We start from the raw sequence: 23,193 nt of genomic DNA, 5'->3' as shown, positions 1-23,193 counted from the left end.
AATATTTCACCGGTGTGCCATCCTTGCATTACACAAGCATGTGTCCCACAACATTAGCTGTGTCCTCAACAATGCAGTTACTGGGAAAGTCCACCTTACCACGGATATGTGCTTATGGGCAGGGATGGTGCATCTCGTTGATTGCACACTGCGTTAACATAGTGGAAGCCGGGACTTAGTCATACCTTGGGATGGAACACATCCTCCTGATGTAGAGGATTGTGGGCCCTACATCAATCAGGGTTGCCCTGACATGACCACATCAGTTACAAGCTGGAAGCACTGCAGTACTGCCTCAGATAAGCGACAATAGGCTGTGCTGAAACTAATATGCTTAGGTGACAAAACATACAATACTGAAGAGTTGTAGACAGCTCTGAAAGAGCAGGCAGATCTGTGGCTGATACCGCTGAACCTAAAGCCAGGCATGGTCATGTGTGACAATGGCCAGAACCTGGTGGCAGCTCTGAGACGAGGCGAGCTGACACAAGTACCACGCCTGGCCCATGTGCTTAACCTCATGGTTCAGCGGTTTATCAGTTTATCAAAACCTACCCAGAGCTTCTGGATTTGCTTGTGAAAGTATGCCGCCTGTGTGCCCATTTTGGAAAGTCAGCTACAGCTTCTGCCACCCTTGCCGTGCTTCAGCAGCATTTGTAGCTTCTGGCTCACTGACTGATGTGGATGCCTCCATGCATTGAAACTCTACACTGCAGATGTTTGACAGGATTTGTGAGCAGAAGAGGGCAGTTGTTGACTACCAGCATCAACAAGGCCGTCGGAATTAAGTTCAGACTCCACACATAAGACCTCAGGAGTGGACATGGGTGTCAGACATATGTACCAACTTCCAAAACTTTGAGGACTTCACCAAGATGGTGAGCGGCGATGATGCTATAAATAGCATCACCATCCAACTTCTCTGTGTTCTGAAACGACCCATACAGGGTGATTACACACAGCCCAGCCTCATCTCATCCCAACATGGATTGGGTAACAATGAGGAAGAGGAGGAAGAGGAGGAGAAGGTAGAACAGGAGCTAGTTTCATGTGCTATAGATGGTACTACCTGCACAACTGTCATACCGACTGCTCAGCGCGGACGGCCTGAAAACAGGGAGGAGGAGGAGAGCATGGTCAGTCGTCCACTTGGTGAGGACATGGAAGGCTTGCCTGTTAGCAGTCTGGGACGCATGGCTGAGTTTAGGTTACACTGCCTTTCCCATGACCCTTGCATTCTCCAAATTTTGGGTGACAGTCATTACTGGTTGGTGACACTTCTAGACCCATGCAACAAGGAGAACTTTCTATCTCTTATTCCCAAGGAGGACAGGTCTACTAAAATGAGGCAGTACCAGAGGGCCCTTGTTGCGGAATTATTAAAAAATTCTCATCTGAAAATGCTGGCTGTAGAGGTCATATTTTGTTGGACAACCAAGGAGTACAGGCGAGAGAGGCGCAACTCCAATCCAGCAGAGGCAGGGCAACACTGACAAAGTTCTGGGAGAGTTTTCCCAGACCCTCCCATCGCTCAGGCCTGAGGCATGGGGTATTCTCACAAGGAGTGCAAAGTTTTGGAAGAAGCTGAGGGGTTGCATTGCAGATCATACAAATGTCCTCCAGGATTCCTCTGTGCCTTTTAATTATTGGGTATCCAAGCTGGACACGTGGCATGAACTGGCTCTCTACGCCCGCCTTGGAGGTCCTGGCCTGCACTGTTGCTAGCGTTCTGTCAGAGTGGGTTTTTAGTGCCGCTGGTGGAATTATAACTGATAAGCGCATCCGCCTGTCAACTGATAATTCTGACAGGCTGACTCTTACAAAAATGAGCAAGGGCTGGATTAGGCCAAACTTCTCAACACCACCGAATGATAGCAGCGTAAAATAAAGTCAAATCCAGTCTCTTTTTTGGGGAGGTCTATTCCCATGCACCTCTTCACACCCACATATGGATATATGCTTCCTGAATTTAGCTATTTGCTGTTGTCCTCCTTCTCCTCATCCTCCACCACCATATCATCAAGGTGACTGTGGTCCGTGATGCAACACCCACATAATTTTTTTAAAGGGTGTTTATAATGCCCGTAAAAAAATTTAATACAGTATGTTCATGTATACCCCCCAGGGATAAATGTTTATCAGCCCATACACTTAGTGCATGGGCATTACAAGTATTGGGAGACCCACTCCTTTCTAATGGGAATATTTTTTATGAGGCCTTCCTCTACATCTCTTCCAAGGGGTATTGGGGTGTGTCCCAATTTTTGGCAGCCCTTGCATTCATTGCATAAGCGAACAGTGTGGGAGACATGCTTCCTAATAATGGAAACATTGTTTTATGAGGCCCTACTGTACATCTCTTCAAAGGGGTATTGGGTTGCATCTAAATTTTAGGCAGTCCTTGCCTTCACTGCATAGGCAAACAGTATGGGATACCCACTTCCTAATAATGGGAAAATTGTTTTATGAGTATTGGTGGTCCACCCACTTTTGGGCCTCTGTTCTCTGTTGGGACCCCAGTACAGAGTGAGTTGCTTTCCCACGGAACCTTCCTTCCCCTGGTATCTCTTGACCAGTCCGACCGGATCATCCGCATTCCGGAGATCACTCTGGGCAACCCAACTCTGTACAGACCTCGGCAGGGAGTGCATAAACCGGTACATCACCACCTCTTCTACCATCTGCACAGGTTTAGGAGACTCTGGCTGCATCTACTTCTGGACTAGGTGCAACAGGTCAAACATTTGGGAGCACGGTGGTTTGTCCCGATGGTTTGCACAATGGTGAACCCGCTGTGCCCTGAAAGTCATTGTTACCCCAAGCATGCAAGAATCTCTGTTTTTAGCTTACCATACTCTTTAGCATCCTGTGAAGTTAAATCATAGTATGCTTTCTGGGGTTCCCCCATCAAGTATGGCGCTAGTACCTCTGCCAAATGCTCTGGTGGGAGTTTCTCCCTCTTGGCGACCCTTTCAAACACCGTCAGGAAAGCCTCAACATTGAAATTCTTCATTGTTGATTCTTCAGTATTAACAATGCAGTTCTGCACAGCACGTTGTTCAGCTTCAACACTGCAATTCACTGCAGGTTCTTCAGCTTCAATATTGCAATCCTCCAATGCAGGTTCTTCAGCCTCAACACTGCAATTCACTGCAGGTTCTTCAGCTTCAATATTGCAATTCTCCACTGGAGGGACTTCAGCCTCAACACTGCAATTCTCCACTGCAGGTTCTTCAGCTTCAATATTGCAATTCTCCACTGCAGATTCTTCAGCCTCAACACAGCAAATTCTCCACTGCAGGTTCTTCAGATTCAATATTACAATTCTCCACTGCAGGTTTTTCAGCCTCAACACTGCAATTCTCAACTGCTGGTTCTTCAGCCTCCACACTGCAATTCACTGCAGCTGTGAAAAATATCTTCTTAGATCGAAACATGTCACTGAACTGTCAGTGCTCATGTGCACATCCACTCTCTGAGAATCATGCCGCATACTATGTTTTAAATATCTACAAATAAAGAATTTGTTTCTGGGGTACATACACAAATTTTACCTCCAATGTTTTCTTCTTCCTCCTACTCCTCTTTTTTCCCTTTGTGGTTGCCTCATCAGTGCTGACCTCGTCTCTGAATGCTAGCTAGTCAATGCAAACGGGGGACACTAGCTGCCTGACAAGCTGCATGATGAGGCAGCTCCCCTCACTACTGCTATTATCACAGTCTTCCCCATCACTCCCACTGACCTCTGAAAAGCTGGAGTCAGATGAGAGAGCCACTTGCTCCAGGACTATCCCGCTGCACGGAGCCTGGAGATTTCTTACCAGCCTCCCAGGTGGGCATAACATGACCTTCACCTCGTCCTTTTCATCCTCCACTTCATCCTCCTTTACCTGGGACTTTGCAGCCCCTCTGGAGTCCCTGATTCAGCCATTGCTCTAAACGAGTCAACATTTTGCAGCTTCTCCTGGAAGAGACACCTGCCAGTCAAGATGACACTTCTTCTGTCATCCAGCCTCTGGATTAGCATCTTTTTCTTAACCCTGAAGGAGTACACAGCTTTTCTTGAGCTGGAGGCTCTATCCACCTTCACTCTCACTACCCTCAATGCCTCCCAGAATTTCTTCAACTGTTTACCACCTCTTCGCCACACCTCTGCTGCCATCGATTTTGCTGCTACATCACTGCCGCAACCCCCCCCCCCAGGAAAACCTGCATTCGCACTATAAGACACACCCTCACTTTCCTCCCAAATTTTTTTTGGAAAAAGTGTGCCTTATAGTTCGAAAAATCTGGTCATTTTTCACCATTCCTTTACATTCCTAGCTCTGACTGTGGAGATGGGTGACTGGGAGGGTTACTGTGTAGAAGAAACAGTGAAGGAGATGCCAAATCAACGCTTTACCATGAAAATGGCAAAACTATTTTATATCCTTTATCTGCACAACTTATATGACCAAATTTCACATAGTAAAGATTTCCGTTTTTTAGGAACAAAACATTGTGCACTTTGAAAACGCAATGGAAGAAAAATGCTTCTCTGAATAGCACGCATTACAAATTCTTTATAATAGTTCAAAATTCATTTTACTTCAAGAAAACAGGTTTTTTTTAAATTGATTTTGGAAATAATTATTTAAGTACAACATAAAGAAAAGCAGCGTGCCACACTTTCAGTAGTTGCGCAAAACTATATTTTGTCATCAGTACACAATATGCCAATGTGTCAAGCAGTTTACATAACATCCTGTCTTTGTTATGATCCTTAGTGGTTGAGGATCACAAATTACTCCAGCTAAGTAACATACATAGGACAAGCTCTAGGGAGGTGGCAAACTGGACTGACCGCAAATCTGAACCTATCCAAACAAACTAGAAGTAGCCGGTGAACGTGCCTAAAAATCCTAGACGTCTCGAGCCAGCCTGAGGAACTAACTACCCCTAGAGAGAAAGAAAGACCTCTCTTGCCTCCAGAGAAATAATCCCCAAAGATATAGAAGCCCCCAACATATAATAACGGTGAGGTAAGAGGAAGGCACATACACAGGGGTGAAAACAGATTTAGCAAATGAGGCCCACTAATACTAGATAGCAGAAAATAGTAAAGGGGTCTGTGCGGTCAGTAAAAAACCCTTACAAAATATCCACACTGAGATTTCAAGAACCCCCGCACCAACTAACGGTGTGGGGGAAGAAACTCAGTCCCCTAGAGCAACCAGCAAGCGAGGAAATCACATTTTAGCGAGCTGGACTAAAAACATAATAAATGCTGATAATCAAAAAATGATCAAACAAAAACTTAGCTTGTCTTGGAGAGACTGGGAGCAAGGTAGTCACAAGGAATCTGAAGAGCACTGAATACATTGAGAGCAGGCAAGGAACTGAGTATCCAGGTAAGCTAAATAGGGAACCAACCAAGGATAACGAACCAGCTGATGCTGCCAACCTGCAGAAAGACAACACTACACAGTACCGCTTGTGACCACTAGAGGGAGCCCAAAAACAGAGTTCACAACAGTACCCCCCCCTTGAGGAGGGGTCACCGAACCCTCATCAAGACCCCCAGGGCGATCAGGACGAGCCGTGTGGAAGGCATGAACCAAATCGGCCGCATGAACATCAGAGGCGACAACCCAGGAATTATCCTCCTGACCATAGCCCTTCCACTTCACCAAAAACTGAAGCCTCCGTCTAGAGATACGAGAATCCAAAATCTTCTCCACCACGTCCTCCAATTCGCCCTCGACCAGCACCGGAGCAGGAGGCTCAACAGAAGGAACCACAGGTACCACATACCTCCGCAACAAAGACCTATGGAACACATTATGAATGGCAAACGATGCTGGGAGATCCAAACGAAAAGACACCGGGTTAAGGATCTCCAAGATCTTATAAGGACCGATGAAGCGAGGCTTGAATTTAGGAGAGGAGACCTTCATAGGAACATACCAAGAAGACAGCCACACCAAATCCCCAACACGAAGTCGGGGACCCACACCGCGGCGGCGGTTGGCAAAGCACTGAGCCTTCTCTTGTGACAACCTCAAATTGTCCACCACATGGTTCCAAATCTGCTGCAACCTATCCACCACAGAATCCACCCCAGGACAGTCAGAAGGCTCAACCTGACCCGAGGAAAAACGAGGGTGGAAACCAGAATTGCAGAAAAAAGGCGAAACCAAAGTAGCAGAACTAGCCCGATTATTAAGGGCAAACTCGGCCAACGGCAAAAAAGTCACCCAATCATCCTGATCAGCAGAAACAAAACATCTCAAATAAGTTTCCAACATCTGATTAGTTCGCTCGGTTTGGCCATTAGTCTGAGGATGGAAGGCCGACGAAAAAGACAAATCAATGCCCATCTTAGCACAAAAAGTCCGCCAAAACCTGCACACAAACTGGGATCCTCTATCAGACACAATATTTTCAGGAATGCCGTGCAAGCGAACCACATTCTGAAAAAATAGAGGAACCAAATCGGAGGAAGAAGGCAACTTAGGCAAGGGCACCAAATGGACCATCTTGGAAAAACGATCACACACCACCCAGATGACAGACATTTTCTGAGATACTGGAAGATCCGAAATAAAATCCATGGAAATGTGCGTCCAAGGCCTTTTTGGAATAGGCAAAGGCAAAAGCAAACCGCTGGCACGAGAACAGCAAGGCTTAGCCCGAGCACAAATCCCACAAGACTGCACAAAGGAACGCACATCCCGCGACAAGGAAGGCCACCAGAAGGACCTAGCCACCAAATCTCTGGTACCGAAAATCCCAGGATGACCCGCCAACACCGAAGAATGAACCTCGGAAATAACTCTGCTGGTCCATCTATCCGGGACAAACAGTCTCTCTGGTGGACAACGGTCAGGTCTATCCGCCTGAAATTTCTGCAGCACTCGTCGCAAATCTGGGGAAATGGCTGACAAAATCACTCCCTCTCTGAGAATACCAGCCAGCTCAGAAACTCCCGGAGAGTCAGGCACAAAACTCCTAGAAAGTGCATCAGCTTTCACGTTCTTCGAACCAGGCAGATATGAGACCACGAAGTTGAAACGGGAGAAAAACAACGACCAACGAGCCTGTCTAGGATTCAGGCGCTTGGCAGATTCAAGGTAAATCAGATTTTTGTGATCAGTCAAGACCACCACACGATGTTTAGCTCCTTCGAGCCAATTTCGCCACTCCTCAAATGCCCACTTCATAGCCAACAACTCCCGATTACCAACATCATAATTCCGCTCGGCAGGCGAAAACTTTCTTGAAAAGAAAGCACATGGTTTCATCACAGAGCCATCAGAGCTTCTCTGCGACAAAACAGCCCCTGCTCCAATGTCAGAAGCATCAACCTCGACCTGGAAGGGGAGAGAGACATCTGGCTGACATAAGACTGGAGCTGAAGAAAACCGGTGCTTCAGCTCCCGAAAGGCCTCCACGGCCGCAGGAGACCAATTAGTCACATCAGAACCCTTCTTGGTCAAATCCGTCAAAGGTTTAACCACGCTAGAAAAATTAGCGATGAAACAACGGTAAAAATTAGCAAAACCCAAGAACTTCTGAAGACTCTTAACAGACGTGGGCTGAGTCCAGTCATGAATAACCTGGACCTTGACTGGGTCCAGCTCCACAGTAGAAGGAGAAAAAATAAAACCCAAAAAGTAGACCTTCTGTACTCCGAAGAGGCATTTTGAGCCCTTCACAAATAAAGCATTAGCGTGCAGGACCTGAAACACCATCCTGACCTGCTTCACATGGGACTCCCAATCATCAGAAAAGACCAAAATGTCATCCAGATAAACAATCATAAACTTATCCAGATATTCTCGGAAGATGTCATGCATGAAAGACTGAAACACAGAAGGAGCATTAGAGAGTCCAAAAGGCATCACCAAGTACTCAAAATGGCCTTCAGGCGTATTAAATGCTGTTTTCCATTCATCTCCCTGCTTAATGCGCACAAGGTTATACGCACCACGGAGATCTATCTTGGTGAACCAACTGGCACCCTTAATCCGAGCAAACAAATCAGACAATAGTGGTAAAGGATACTGAAATTTGACTGTGATCTTATTCAGAAGACGATAATCTATACAAGGTCTCAAAGAACCGTCCTTCTTGGCCACAAAAAAAATCCTGCACCAAGAGGGGAAGAGGATGGGCGAATATGTCCCTTCTCCAAAGACTCCTTTATATAACTCCGCATCGTGGCATGCTCTGGTATCGACAGATTAAAAAGTCGTCCCTTAGGGAATTTACTACCAGGAATTAAATTTATAGCACAGTCACAATCCCTATGAGGGGGCAGGGCACTGGACCTGGGTTCATCAAATACATCCTGGTAGTCAGACAAAAACTTAGGGACCTCAGAAGGAGTGGAAGAAGCAATAGACACCAACGGACGGAGCATCGCCATGAATTCCCTGACAACCCCAACTTGACACAGACATAGCTTTCCAATCTAAAACTGGATTATGAGCCTGCAGCCATGGCAGACCCAAAACGACAACATCATGCAAATTATGCAGAACAAGAAAGCGAATCACCTCCTGATGTACGGGAGTCATGCACATGGTCATTTGCGTCCAATACTGAGGCTTATTCTCAGCCAATGGCGTAGCATCAATTCCCCTCAGAGGAATAGGAAATTCCAAAGGCTCCAGGACAAAACCACAGCGCCTGGCAAACGACAAATCCATCAGATTCAGGGCAGCACCCGAATCCACAAAAGCCATAACCGGGTAGGATGACAAAGAACAAATCAAAGTAACAGACAAAATAAATTTAGGCTGCATAGTACCAATGGTGACAGGTTTAGCAATTTTTTTTAAGCGTTTAGAGCATGCTGAGATAACATGAGTAGAATCACCACAGCAAAAGCACAACCCATTTTGACGTCTATGACTTTGTCGCTCAATTCTGGTCAGAGTTCGGTCACATTGCATAGACTCAGGTCTCTGTTCAGAAAATACCGCCAAAGGATGAGCAGATTTGCGCTCCCGCAAACGCCGATCAACCTGAATGGCTAAAGCCATAGAATCACTCAGACTTGTAGGGGTGGGAAACCCCACCATAACATTCTTAACGGCCTCAGAAAGACCTTCTCTGAAATTTGCAGCCAGGGCACACTCATTCCATTGAGTAAGCACCGACCATTTCCGAAATTTTTGACAATACACCTCTGCTTCATTCTGACCTTGAGAGATAGCCAGCAACGCTTTTTCTGCCTGATTCTCAAGATTAGGCTCCTCATAAAGCAGTCCAAGAGCCAGAAAAAATGCATCTACATTAAGCAATGCAGGATCTCCTGGCACCAGGGAGAAAGCCCAATCTTGAGGGTCACCACGCAACAAGGAGATAACAATTTTAACTTGATGAGCGGAATCACCAGAGGAACGAGGTCTCAGAGATAGAAATAACTTACAATTATTCTTAAAGTTTAGAAACCTAGATCTATCACCAGAAAACAACTCAGGAATGGGTATCTTTGGTTCTGACATAGGGCAATGAATAACAAAATCCTGAATACTTTGCACCCGTGCAGTCAGATGATCCACACTAGAAGTCAGAGTCTGAACATTCATGTCTGCAGCTGAGCTCAAAACCACCCAGAGTTCAAGGGGATGAAAGAAGCTAAACAGACTGCAGCAAAGGAAAAGTGGGAGGAGAAAAAAAAATGTACTCAGGTCTTCTTTTTATCCCACTTCTGCGATGCATTAAACACTTTTTGGCCTGCTCTACTGTTATGATCCTTAGTGGTTGAGGATCACAAATTACTCCAGCTAAGTAACATACATAGGACAAGCTCTAGGGAGGTGGCAAACTGGACTGACCGCAAATCTGAACCTATCCAAACACACTAGAAGTAGCCGGTGAACGTGCCTAAAAATCCTAGACGTCTCGAGCCAGTCTGAGGAACTAACTACCCCTAGAGAGAAAGAAAGACCTCTCTTGCCTCCAGAGAAATAATCCCCAAAGATATAGAAGCCCCCAACATATAATAACGGTGAGGTAAGAGGAAGGCACATACACAGGGGTGAAAACAGATTTAGCAAATGAGGCCCACTAATACTAGATAGCAGAAAATAGTAAAGGGGTCTGTGCGGTCAGTAAAAAACCCTTACAAAATATCCACACTGAGATTTCAAGAACCCCCGCACCAACTAACGGTGTGGGGGAAGAAACTCAGTCCCCTAGAGCAACCAGCAAGCGAGGAAATCACATTTTAGCGAGCTGGACTAAAAACATAATAAATGCTGATAATCAAAAAATGATCAAACAAAAAGTTAGCTTGTCTTGGAGAGACTGGGAGCAAGGTAGTCACAAGGAATCTGAAGAGCACTGAATACATTGAGAGCAGGCAAGGAACTGAGTATCCAGGTGAGCTAAATAGGGAACCAACCAAGGATAACGAACCAGCTGATGCTGCCAACCTGCAGAAAGACAACACTACACAGTACCGCTTGTGACCACTAGAGGGAGCCCAAAAACAGAGTTCACAACAGTCTTACAGCAGTTTTGATAATTACAACTATTCAAATGTACAATACTTGATAAGCAAAGCTGTGATTGAGACTTACCTCTTACATCACAGTGGCTTCTATACAATTAAACCAAAAAATAAAGCAGTACAACTATTAAAGAAATGGAAAAAGTATATACAAGGGCATCACGTGTTTAAGCCTGAAAGTACTGCTTCCTCCAAACACTCAGGGATTGACAGTTTTTCATTAAGGATAAGCAAATGTGCTCTATGATACTCGGATATCACTTGAGTGTCTTGGTGCTTGGATGTGCTCGTTACTCAGCAAGAAGAAGAGCATTGGATGGTGCTTAATTTCAAACTCGAAACCTTGGCCCGCATGTTTGGAGCCTGTTACACAGCCAATAAGCATGCAAGCATTACCTGCGAGTCACTGTATTTTTGGATTAAATTACTCATCCATACAGTATTCAGTGGTCTGGAGTACATTTCTGTAAACTTGTCATGGCTGTGATGGCTCCAGAAGTGCCACAGTCTAAAAGCATGTTGATTGGCTGCACTGCAGCCTTTTTAAAAGCTTTATTAGACTGAAAATCCGAACAGGAAACTGTACATACAGTAAAAAGTCTGTGTTCAGGGTTCGGTAACGGACGCTAGGTGTCCGGCAGGCAGGGTTGCAATACAGCAGAGCTGAGAGATAAGCAAAAAATGAGTTTGAAAAAAGACCAATTTAATTTCTCCTGTTCTGTTAGTTATATGTCTCACTGGTAACTCTCCTTCATGTAAAACAAGCTCCGGAGGCAGAGTTATCCTCCAGGTACCATCGTCCCCAGAGTCTGGAAGAGGTCATTTATATAAAGTGATGAAAGATGATTTCCCAACAACAAGGCACACAGGTAGGACTTTTTCAGCCTTCTATGGCCTGTATGCCCATATTAATTGTTTAGATAGGTCAAATGAGGTGTCAGATGCCCTTTAAAAATTTCACTGAGAAACTGTACTTTATAATCTCAGAATTGTTATGACAAGCTGAAAGTTTTGATTAAAAAAAAAACAATATATTGGCCTAGATTGATGGCACTTCTGTCAAGTAAATCAAACCTATATGCAACAAGGAAGCATTAATACCAAGTATAATAAAAAGTACAAATCTTTATTTGGACATATGCATGCATACAATTAAAAAAGTAATTAAGGGGTAAATACAAATACAAAAATACTGCATTCAGAATGTGTGCACTCTAATCAGAGGTAACTCTATGTTTTAATTGACTAGCCATTATAGAAAAAGACCAATGAAAATACAGTTTTAACACATTAGGTCACTGTAAACTTTAAAGGAAGTTATGCTAGGTCAGAAGCAACCTTAGTATAGAATACATAGGGAAAAAAAAAATCTCATGTATTTAATGTTCGGTATAAAGATAAACTTCTTAGAAGTGCAAAGGATGTAGCCTCAGTGGATCACTATTATCAAAAACTGCATACATTGAGTGCTCAAGTATAAGCACCTAGACACTTCTAAAGTAAGGGTATCACAAAATGGTTGGAACGCATAAGGTGTAAATATCTTTGCATACTGTAAAGACCTTCGCTGCATTCTCAGGCTGTGTACACTTGCCCTATTCATTTATCTATTCAACTCTGCAATCATGCCTTGCCCCCTATTTGTATGCAACTTCAGTGCTATGGTCAGGATATTGATATACTGCCAATGTATATTTAGTTACTTGACTGTAATGCACCTTACTTACATTTTACTTAGCTGGCAGCAAACAATTAAAACATATGGAGTTACCTTTGATTAGAGCGCACAATCCCTGAATTCAGTATTTTTGTATTTGTAATTACGCCTTAATTACTTTTTTAATTGTATGTATGTATATGCTCTAATAAAGATTTGTACTTTTTATTATACTTGGCATTAAGGCTTCCTTGTTGCATATAGGTTTGATTGACTGAAAGTTTTGATGCTGTCAAGCAAAACCATACACCATTCCAAATTTTTAACCAGGTTAGACAGGAATTGTAAAATAATGATATTTCCATCCCTCCTTAACTCAACATCAGTAATTTCACTGTACCTTTGACCAGGTTTTCTTTTGAGTAGTATGTCAACAGATTGCTTAATTAATTTGCCTGCTTCAGTAACTCTGTAAGCTTTGTCATGTAACTGTAACGATTACTTGGAAAGGATTGACAGGTCTTCTGGAGCAACATACATTAGAGCAAGATCTTTAAAATAAATCTATTGCGTCAAGGCATTTATAAAAGCCAGTGTACTTCAGCCTCTGACTTCTCATCTTACTTCTTTGGAGGCTTCTCTAGAATAATGATGAGCAAATCACTGGGGATTCAAACTCAACAGCTTTCAGTGTTTCTGTGTTTGCTCTGGTGCTTGTGTTTTTTGGAGAGAGAACCAAAAGTATAATATCAGTAAGATGTAAAAAAAAGAAAAATAAATAATACTCACCTTACCGCTCTTACTCCTTCACTGCTCACTGCTAGCTGTCTTCTTTCTGGTGCTGCATTGCATCTCCTTCCTCTTCATTATCGGCTAGGACTTCATTACCGATCACTGCACTTTGTAAGGTTGGGATGCACTTCATGACGTCACAATGTCGCAACTTAGACAATAGTTCTGGCTTATGTGAAGATGCGGGAGAAGTGGTGGTGATGGTGAAAGAAGAGTGTTGGAATTTGGGCATTGATTAGCAAGCAGGTAAGTGAATGAACAGCTGAGCGGTGATGCGAGCGTTATTTTTGTTGCCATTTTTACATTTTGCCAGCCAAATGATTCAACGAAGTGGCATCTGTAGGAGTAATAATCTTTACTCTCTCGTGCATGAACTCTAAGTTCACGGTTGGTAAGTCCCACATACACCTTAGGACATGGACATGTGGCATAGTATATCACATTCGTAGTACCACAGAATATGCGTTGTCTTATTTGAAATTCTTTAGAGCCATCACTCGAAATGAAGTTAGAGCAGCGCAGAACATTGGCGCAGGCAAGAAAGTGCCCACACGGAGTAGACCCCGGCACGTGTTCACTGGGTCTGATGCCCTGTCTGCACACAAGGATCTGGCCATCACAGTGCGCATGCGCTAATCATGCCACTTTGACTAGCTGTACACGCACATGTGACCGGGGTCGGCGGGCTATTAGAAGGTCCTAAACGACCCAATTGTCATCCCCTTGACAAAGCGGCGTGGCAGTGCCGCAAAACACGCGTCGGGTTTCTCTATCCCGCTTTTCCTCCCAATTTACCCATCTTCTGGTAAGCCTATTTTCATTACATGTGGTGATTCCCGGGATAATTGATAGTCTGTCTCTTACGTGGGCTCCTGGGACCATGTAATATGGCATACTCATTCTACATGAGCTTACCTGTCATATACTTTGTATGGATATTTTCCTATCTGACTATTTCTCATTGGAGCTTATAAGGGTGGTTAGTTTTCTCTGCATTTGATTGGAATAGATTGCGAAAAATGACATGTTACTGATAGATGTTTTAATGTTTATATTAAATAAAATAAAAAATAAAATACACTTTTTATATTTATATTCCCAGTGTATGCTTCTTGTCCTCTTTTTTCATATGTTGAAACTTTGTAATAATCAGTAAAAAATCTTGTCATGAATCATTATTTAATTTGGGCTAAAAAATGGAGCAAGTAACATCAGAAAATTATAATATATGCTATGTGATGTGAATAGTCAGTTACTCTGTGTGCAAAAGTGCACCATTTAAACACTAGATTGCTCAGTATATTTATTAGATGGGCCCATGATGGCCCTAAAAAAAACCAAAACATATCTACTGGACCCCGGTTTCCTTTTACAGCAGAGGAAGTCAGATGTCCTCTTCAGGTAATCAGCGGCCACTGATACCGGCCGGTACTATGTTTCTAGGCTGGAGAAAGATATAATAGACAATTTATTATTGTTCAGATGGAATGCAGCAGTAAATTGACTCACATTCTTATGAGTTTATGGCAGACCAATCTTGTATAAACTGTTTATATAAAATGTTGATTGAATAGTGAATTATTCGGATTCGGGAAAATCCGTACAAAAAATTTCTAATATGCGTGTATTCGTACCGAATAACGAATCCAATGCAAGTCAATGGGAAAGCCAAATATTTTTCTGCTGTACCCAATAAACAAGTCTGGGGGCCTGAGAAAAAAAGCTGAAATGGATGAGAAAGTCCTAAAACTAAATGGGAACAGCATGGAGAAGATGCCTGCATGCCATTCTGACTCAGATATGGTAGCTGGGAATAATGTTGTCAGACTATTGCGCCAGTTTTACTGATTCATAAGAAGACCTGCCAAACCAAAACTATTTTTTTTTTCAACAGAAAAATTCTAAGAAACTTTTTTTCCTTCATAAGTACTTGTATGTAGCGCAAAATAAAAATAAAAAAAATTATACCTCCCCTTTAGCATATGTGAACATTTGAACACGTTTTGGCTTCAGTTTTTCCTTTTACATTTGTGAGGGCTCCTACACCTGCACTTGGGAGGTCCCTCCCTCATTCCAAATTGTTACCTAGATAGTGGGATGCATTCACATTTTCAGAGTGCCAGCAGGTGCCGTGAAACCTGAGTTTGGGAAAGGCCCTCAGGTGGCCCTGTATCATACATTTGGGAGAGTTCTCACTCCCACATTTGGGAGGTCCCTCCCTCATTCAAAATTGCTAGCTAGACAGTGGAATGCATATTCCCCAGCACTTTACAAAGCCAGCTAAAACATGCACATTTCAATTTTGGGCCTCGCCCGTCACTACCACCAAGTCCACCTCCATGTCACTAGGTGGCCCTCGCTTCACATTTTCAGAGAGCCAGCAAAGTGGGTGAAACCTGAGTTTTGTGAGCTCCACAGTTCATTTTGGCCATCAGATTCCAATGGAGCCACTGTCATATTGGGTGAAGCCCCTGTAAGGTGAATATAATACAGGAGTTGGGGGAGCTGTATGATCAATGTCACTAAATTGGATTCTTCCAGACACCAAAAGCATTAGAATTAAATTCTGAATATAGTGCTTGCAAGCGAGAACCTGTATTGTGGCCACTCTGTCAGGCCTGAAACTCATGTCAGGAACATGTACAAGCCTCATTTTACTTTAAAGCAGCCTCCTCAAGGGAAAGAAACAGGAATGCTATTGGCCAATTTTCACAAGCCTAGGCACTTCTTCTTGAAACTACCCAACCAGGCAGAATGTATGTTTTGCATGGTTTTGAGCAAAAACAAAGTAATTACAGAATATGTCCCACAGAGTGACGAGGTCTGTGAAGTGTTTTACTCAGGTGACAGGCAGTACCACAGAGCTCAAGTAAAGGCCTTAGCATGGCAATGACCATGCTTCAATATGTGTAAGGCTGCGGCCTGAATAGGTTTGTGGAGCGCATTAATCCAGTCTCTTAGACCTGCTTAAAATGTACAGAAACTGGCCAATAACCCACCACTACTTTTTTTTTTACAAAAATTTTTGAAAATTTAAGGAAAGCAACAGTTTAATAAAGAGACACAAGTCTCATTTAGGAGTCTGGAAAAGCCAGGAATGGTCTTTGTCCAGTACCAGACAATATAAAGTGATAACGAATATGTATGCTCTATCTAACTAGCAATTTAGTAAGAGACATACAGTATATGTTGACAAGAGAAAACTGAACACTCTCTGGAACCAAAAAGTGGACGTGGTTGCTGAATGTTCTTACTGTATGTGCAACTGCAGGTTGTGGGCAAGATGCATCAGTGCCTGCTTTCTGGACATAACACAGGGGAAGGGTCAGTGGTTTCACCCTCAGATACAGATTTTCAATCCAGGCGTTCTGACCACCTACTTAGGTGCTGCGCATGTCAGCAGTATATTGTGCTAACAGAGGTATTATGGCAAATTTACCCTTATAAAGGCATGCGTGGGTAAGATTTTTTAACTAGCAGCGTATATATAGAGAGTGTTTCATCGCTCATATTATTATTCTGTGTAAATGAAACATGAAGAATTGTGTGGAGCATATTAATGCATTGATGTTACACAATGTCCAGACCCAAAAATCAAGATCATGCTCCCAGATACACGCTTAAAGAGACTGTGAGATGGGCAACACAATAAAAAAAAATTATAATAATAGAATATAGAGAGAGTAAAAGTAGAAATCTGACCATACATGTAGAAAGGTTTTGAAAAATTAACCAAGGGGGTCTGAATCATACATGCTGAAAGAGACCTTGACGGGGATCTCACCATAAATTTTGCTGTGATAGTTGCTAGATATATGGAGTACAAGATTCACCATTGGACAATTTACAAAGGTCTCCAAGAATGACCCAAGAGGTCTGGATCATACACGCCGAAAGAGACCGAGATGGGGCCCTCACAATAAATTTTGCAGTTATTATAATTGCTAGACATAGGGAGTACAAGTTTCCCCATTGCACAATATACAAAGGTTTCCAAAAATTACCTATGGGATCTGTATCATACATGACGAAAGACCATGATGGGGACCTTAAATTAATTTTTGCAATTATTATAATTGCTAGACAGAGGGAGGACAAGTTTCACCATTGCACAATGTGCAAAGGTTTCCAAAAATTACTTTGAGGAGAAGAAAAATAAACCAGCTCACCCGTAATGCATTAGTTGAACTTCGGGAGCACGGACCCACTGTGTCCAAAATGTATAAAGTCAAAAGGAAGAAAAATGACCAGATCCACCAAATTCGTGAAGATAAAATGTCTTTATTCACAAACTTGTAACATAGAGGGTACAAACGTCAGCGCAAACCATGTGGGTGTGAATCTCAACGCATTTCTGGAGACTAAGCTCCCTTAATCATGACATGATTAACGCCTTTCTGACCTCGGATGGGATAGTACATCCGAGGTCAGAAGCCCCGTTTTGATGCGGGCTCCAGCGGTGAGCCCGCATCAAAGCCGGGACATGTCAGCTGTTTTGAACAGCTGACATGTGCCCGTAATAGGCGCGGGCAGAATCGCGATCCACCCACGCCTATTAACTAGTTAAATGCCGCTGTCAAACGCAGACAGCGGCATTCAACTACCGCATCCGGCCGGGCGGCCGGAAATGATGGCATCGCCGACCCCCGTCACATGATCGGAGGTCGGCGATGCTTCAGAATAGTAACCATAGAGGTCCTTGAGACCTCTATGGTTACTGATCACCGGTAGCTGTGAGTGCCACCCTGTGGTCGGCACTCACAGCACACATGATTTTCTGCTACATAGCAGCGAACAGCAGATCGCTGCTATGTAGCAAAGCCGATCGTGCTGTGCCCATGGAGGTTATTGAAGCATGGCAAAAGTAAAGAAAAAAAGTTTTAAAAAATGTGAAAAAAATAAAAAAAATATAAAAGTTTAAATTACTCCCCTTTCGCCCCAATCAAAATAAATCAATAATAAAAAATCAAACCTACACATATTTGGTATTGCCGCGTTCAGAATCGCCCGATCTATCAAGAAGAAAAAGCATTAACCTGATCGCTAAACAGTGTAGCGAGAATAAAATTCGAAACGCCAGAATTATGTTTTTTTGGTCGCCATGACATTGCATTAAAATGCAATAACGGGCGATCAAAAAAACGTATCTGCACCAAAATGCTATCATTAAAAATGTCAGCTCAGCACGCAAAAAATAAGCCCTCAACTGACCCCAGATCATGAAAAATGGAGACGCTACGACTATCGGAAAATGACGCAATTTTTTTTTTTAGTAAAGTTTGGAATTTTTTTTCACCACTTAGGTAAAAAATAACCTAATCCTGTTAGGTGTAACTCGTAATGACATGGAGAATCATAATGACAGGTCAGTTTTAGCATTTAATGAACCTAGCAAAAAAGCCAAACAAAAAACAAGTGTGAGATTGCACTTTTTTGCTATTTCACTGCACTTGGAATTTTTTTCCCATTTTCTAGTACACAACATGCTAAAACCAATGATGTCGTTCAAAAGTACAACTAGTCCCGCAAAAATAAGCCCTCACATGGCCAAATTGACAGAAAAATAAAAAAGTTATGGCTCTGGGAAGGAGGGGAGTGAAAAACGAACACGGTAAAAAGGAAAATCCCAAGGTCATGAAGGGGTTAAGGGAGCTTAGTCTCCAGAAACGCTTTGAGATTCACACCCAAATGGTTTGTACTGAAGTTTGTACCCTCTATGTTACAAGTTTGTGAATAAAGAAATGTTATCTTCACGTATTTTGTGGATTATTTCATTACATGATTAAGGGAGCTTAGTCTCCAGAAACGCATTGAGATTCACACCCACATGGTTTGTGCTGAAGTTTGTATCCTCTATGTTACAAGTTTGTGAATAAAGAAATTTTATCTTCATGGATTCGGTGGAGCTGGACATTTTTCTTCTTCCAAAAATTACCCAGGGGGTCTCTATCATACACACCGAAAGAGACCATAATGGGGATCTCACAATAAATTTTGAGGTTATTATTTTTATTGCTAGAAATAGGAAGTACAAGTTTCACCCTTACACAATGTTCAAAGGTTTACAAATTTAAAAACATTACTGACATGAGGTATACATAGATGACCGCTAAGTACTTGTTGCAGAAGCAGGAGGAGTAGGATGTGATTTCCAGAATAAAATGGGTTTGGATGGTAAGGGATGGATGTTAAGACAACTTCCAAAAAAGAACATTTGGGATACATTTACGTTGGGTTGCTGTCATCCGTAGGGCTTACAAAGTCAGAGGGAATTCAGCCCTTGTTCGATTTTTGAAGTGTGCGCCTATCTGGTATGATTCCAATGGCCGAACTAAAAACCCACTCAGAACACACTGTCAACAGGGCATGACAGCATTTCCAAGACATACAAGGAGAGGTCAGGCTAAGTATACAGCTTGGACAACCAATAGTTAAAGGGCACTGAAGAATCAGGAATGATGCTGGTATGGTCAGTTAAGTACTCCTTCACCATCTTCGTCAACTTCTCCCTACTTGTCATAATTAGTGTTGAGCGATACCGTCCGATACTTGAAAGTATCGGTATCAGATAGTATCGGCCGATACCCGAAAAGGATCGGATATCGCCGATACCGATACCCGATACCAATACAAGTCAATGGGACACCAAGTATCGGAAGGTATCCTGTATGGTTCCCAGGGTCTGAAGGAGAGGAAACTCTCCTTCAGGCCCTGGGATCCATATTAATGTGTAAAATAAAGAATAAAAATAAAAAATATTGATATACTCACCTCTCCGACGCAGCCTGGACCTTACCGCTGTAACCGGCAGCTTCCGTTCCTAAGAATGAGCACTTGAAAGACCTTAGATGATGTCGCGGCCTGTGATTGGTCGCGTGAGCGGTCAAGTGACCGCCACGTGACCAATCACAAGCCGCGACGTCATCTAAGGTCTTTCAAGTGCTTGAAAGACCTTAGATGACGTCGCGGCTTGTGATTGGAGAGGTGGTCGGAGAGGTGAGTATATCAATATTTTTTATTTTTATACTTTACACATTAATATCGATCCCGATACCGATTCCCGATATCACAAAAGTATCGGATCTCGGTATCGGAATTCCGATACAGCAAATATCGGCCGATACCCGATACTTGCGGTATAGGAATGCTCAACACTAGTCATAATTACACCCACAGGTAGCCCTTGCTGATGTGATGGTTTCATGAAAATGGCCCAGTTGGTGGACATTCTCCCCCTGCCTGAGTTCAACCTGATGTGCGTGTCCATCCCGTGTAATCCTTGTGGGTGAAACGAGCTTTTACCTCTGCCTGCAGCGCTGTCTGAGGGTCATCTTTTCAGTAACTCTTCAACAACAGCCCTCTGGCATGCATGCAGTGAAAATGGCATGTCTGTCTCCGACATGAGAAAAGGAAATTTCTCCTTGTATTGTGGGTCAAGAAAGATGCACAGCCAGTATTTCATGGTGGACAAAATGTCTTTCACACAAGGTCTTGGGAAAGGCATCTGGACATGAACTGTGCCATACGTGGCAGACTACAAAGAGTCAAGCATTCAGTATCTCCACCAGGATGAACACTAACCATCCTCTCCTCACAACGCATCACTTCCTCCTTTTCAGGCCAGCACAGGCATGAAGCTGGGATTGGTGAGGCCCCTCTGTAGCGCAGACCAAAAAATTCTGTTCCTTCTCATCCTCCTCCTCCTGTTCCTCGTCATCACCCAATGTGGCCTGAGAATATTGTGTGAGGCTGGGCTGTGTGGTAGGAATCAGCCACTGTAAAATCTTGCACCATAGCCACCTGCTTGGCATTCAAAGCTTCTCTTTCAGAATCTGCAGTAAATGTTGTAATAGACAGAGCAGCGGAATGGTTATGCCGATAATAGTATCATCAGCGCACACCATCACCATCTTGGTGCAGTACTCAAAGTTGTTATGTGTGGGGGCTGAGCGTTACTCTTACAGGCTTTGAGAAGCTGGAATTCAGCCACTGCCCTCTGCTGCTCACTAATCTTTGCCAACATATGAAAGGTCGAATTCCAGCATATGGGAAGGTCACAAATCAGTCAGTGACGAGGTAAAATAAAAGTGATGCTGCAGCGCAGCCAGACCGGCAAAAACCTCATATGACTTTCGGAAATTGGCACTGACATGGCATACCTTGGCAAGTAGGTCTGGCAAGTCAGGGTTTGTTTTTAAAAACTACTGAACAACCAAGTTCAGTATGTGGGCCATGCATGGAATATGTACCAGCTTGCCGAGCTTAGAAGCCACCACATTTGCTCATTATCAAACACAACCAGACCTGGTTGGAAGTTCAGTGGGGAGAGTCACTGATCAGTCTGGCCTTTTATCCCTTTTAACAGCTCTGCTGCATTGTGAGCTTTATCACTTAAACATATCAGCTTCAGCAGAGCATACTGCCGGTTCTCCAATTCAGTGCTGCAGAGCTCCCAGCTGGGGGGTGATGGGGAGGCTAGTTCAACTGGGGATGAGGGGGAGGAGGAAAGACAGGATAAGATGTGTGATGTCCCAGCTGATATTGTGTAACACGTGCTGCTGTAACGCAGTAATGGCACACCGGGAAAAATAGTGGCGGCTGGAAAGTGAGTATTGTGGGACTGCCACCACCAAGAGGTCACGGAAATGCTTACTTCTCACAAGCTGAAATGGCAACATTTCCAGGGCTAGCAATCTGGCAATGTGGGTGTTTAGCTTCTGGGCCTGTGGGTGGATATTTCTGCTTCTTGTGAAATATCTGGGGCAGGGACAACTGAACACTGCGCTTGGACAACAAACTGGATGTGGCTGCGGACTGTTGTCTGTGCATCCACAGGTTGTGGGCAGGAGGCATCAGTGCCTGCTTCCTAGACAGCAGAATTTGGGGTGCGTCATGTAATCTGGAGCGTCTTACAAAGCGAAAAATACGGTATTTAGCTCTAAAAAAATGTTTAGTATATGCTGGCACTGATCAATATTATTTAGCTGTAAAAATAGAGTGGTTTATTATATGCTGGGACTGAGGAATATTATTTAGCTCTAAAAAAAAGTGGTTCAGTATATGCTGGAACTCAAGGTTATGATTCAGCTCTTAAAAAAATATGATTAGTATATGCTGGTCCTGAGGAATATTATTTTGCTCTAAAAAGAGCTGCTTTGTATATTATGGTACTGGATATTAAATCCTGCCTCTCAATACTCCCACAATCTGTTCCTACACTATACACAGTGCAACTTAGCAGAGATCTGCAACATGTACTTGCAATGCTAACACCCTGCTTGCCTTTCCTTCTCCCTCTTATGAAATCTCTCCCTATGCTATCTCAACCTGACAGAGAACTAATCTTCACTCTCAGTATCTCTTAAAAGAGCTTTTTGGACTCAGAAACTCTCTATATATGCTGCTTTCACTCTCCCTACGCTCACACTATGCTCTCATTACGCTGTTTCCTCATGTAATGTGCGTAAGATGGCACTAGCAGGGCTTAAATATACCCTATGACACTATAAGGCCAGCAAGTCATAGTAATGCCACGCCAAAGATGTGTATTACTGTGATTGGCAAGCAAGCCCAGCATGTTCATTGGCTTCAAATAAAGCGCCAAACTTGCTGGGCATATCACTCGAATATACCAAAGCGAATAGCTAATTATTCATCGAGTAACAAACAGCCTGAATAGTGTACTATTCGTACGAGTAACGAGTAGTGCTGAATGTATTCGCGCATCACTATTTATATATCATAAAGGTTGCTCATTACGATAATTATACATATATATTTTAATGTCACCTAGACTTGTATATTCCAAACCTGACTTGTGCCCCATATTTGCAAATTTGCCATTAAAATCAGAGGGACCACAAGGAAATTATTTATGCAAATAAAATGATCTGTTCCAGGTGCATGTAATTTATAGTTAATTTTACTTGGATTGCAATAAGTGGGAGTTTATATTTGTAATCAACACAAAATTAGAACTTCAAGTAAAGTTATTCCCTCTTGATGCCCCTTCACTTCAACCGAAGTTTTACTGCTATTGGTTAGTTGGAAGTTAATCTAAAAAACGAAGAGTAAATTAAATGATCTTTTCTCGCTGTATTACAAATGGACAAATAAATATGTTCTAACATAGATTAGCTGAAATGCATGGGCCTGTAGACTAACAAATCTCCCAGAAATAATTGAAAACAGAACGTTATAAACAATTATTCCACTTGGATTTAAAAAAAACTCAGACTGA

This window comes from Ranitomeya variabilis, chromosome 2 (assembly GCF_051348905.1).
Source record: "Ranitomeya variabilis isolate aRanVar5 chromosome 2, aRanVar5.hap1, whole genome shotgun sequence".
Classification (NCBI taxonomy): Eukaryota; Metazoa; Chordata; class Amphibia; order Anura; family Dendrobatidae; genus Ranitomeya; species Ranitomeya variabilis.
This window is presented reverse-complemented; position numbering follows the sequence as displayed.